Below are 1,152 nucleotides of genomic sequence, written 5' to 3'. Positions count from 1 at the left end.
GAAGGGCGAAACCGGTCTAAACAGGGAACGAGTCCTCCAGATGCCCACTGATGCCGGGACAGACCAAACCCCCCCTCCCCCCCGACCTGAACACACACTCTTACCCCGCTGAGGGGGCCCCGAAGCCCGAGGAGGAGAGGCAAAACCGGGAGCTGGGGGTCAGGGGTCACAGGGGGTCGGAGAGATGGCTCTCTTTCTTTTCTGTCTGTTGCCTGAGATGACAAAAAACAAAAACACAAACACTGTCTGGATTCAGAGATCGAACTACACGGAACACCTAACCGACCCGACTGATGGCGAGAACAGACGGGAAGGCGGGAAGAACGCATCGCCTCCCGCTGACGGGGGGGGGGAACCCTGCGAGTGGACAACATTAACTTGAGACTAGCAAAAGCAAAATGGGGGCGGCAGCGGGCAGGGGGGGTACGGATACTTTTGTTTTGGGGACTCTGATAATAAAACCGGGAACACGTCCATTCGGGCTCCGAAACCGCCGTCGAGGCGGCGCTGAAATGGAGACGAAGGGCGGGGGACGGCGGGAGGTTCTAACACTTGTTCGTAAAACTGTTGCGATGTGGAGGAAACACGCAGAGAAATTACGAGGTTGGAAAAGTGTCTGACTGTGTGGCTGCTGTTGTTCTAGAGGCGTGTGTTGATTCGGAGTGGACTTTCTTCTGGTTTATGGCTCATAGAGACGGTATGTTTCACTGTCGTTGACCACCTCTCACCGCCATATGACAGCCTGATGGCGGTTTATCTTACAGGTTTGTAATTTAATACGAATTTTCCAAGAAAGAATCTCTAATTTGGAGCCAATTATAGAGAAAATTGATGATTTTAGGAGACTGTTATTTGAGTTTTAAAGAAAAATGCCAAACGTTTGATACTTGTTGATTCTCCAATGTGATGGAATATATTATATTTTATATTATAAGTTTCCAGTAATGTGTTCTTTGCCATTGAGGGGGTTGGGTTTTGATGTTGGGTGTTTATTGAACAGGGGCAAGCGAGAGACCCAGTCTTTTATTTTTTGTATTGTGTTGTTGTTGGTCTGTGTTGTTTGTTGGTTGGGGGGGTTGTTTTGCTTTTTGGGGTGTTTTCTAGTTTGTTTTGATGATTCCGTTGATTTGGGTCATTATTTTTCTCTTTTGG

This window comes from Morone saxatilis, unplaced genomic scaffold, assembly GCF_004916995.1.
Source record: "Morone saxatilis isolate NCDOM2014 unplaced genomic scaffold, NCSU_SB_2.0 Contig10, whole genome shotgun sequence".
Lineage (NCBI taxonomy): Eukaryota > Metazoa > Chordata > Actinopteri > Moronidae > Morone > Morone saxatilis.
The sequence above is the reverse complement of the archived record's forward strand: the minus strand, read 5'-3'. Positions refer to the sequence as shown.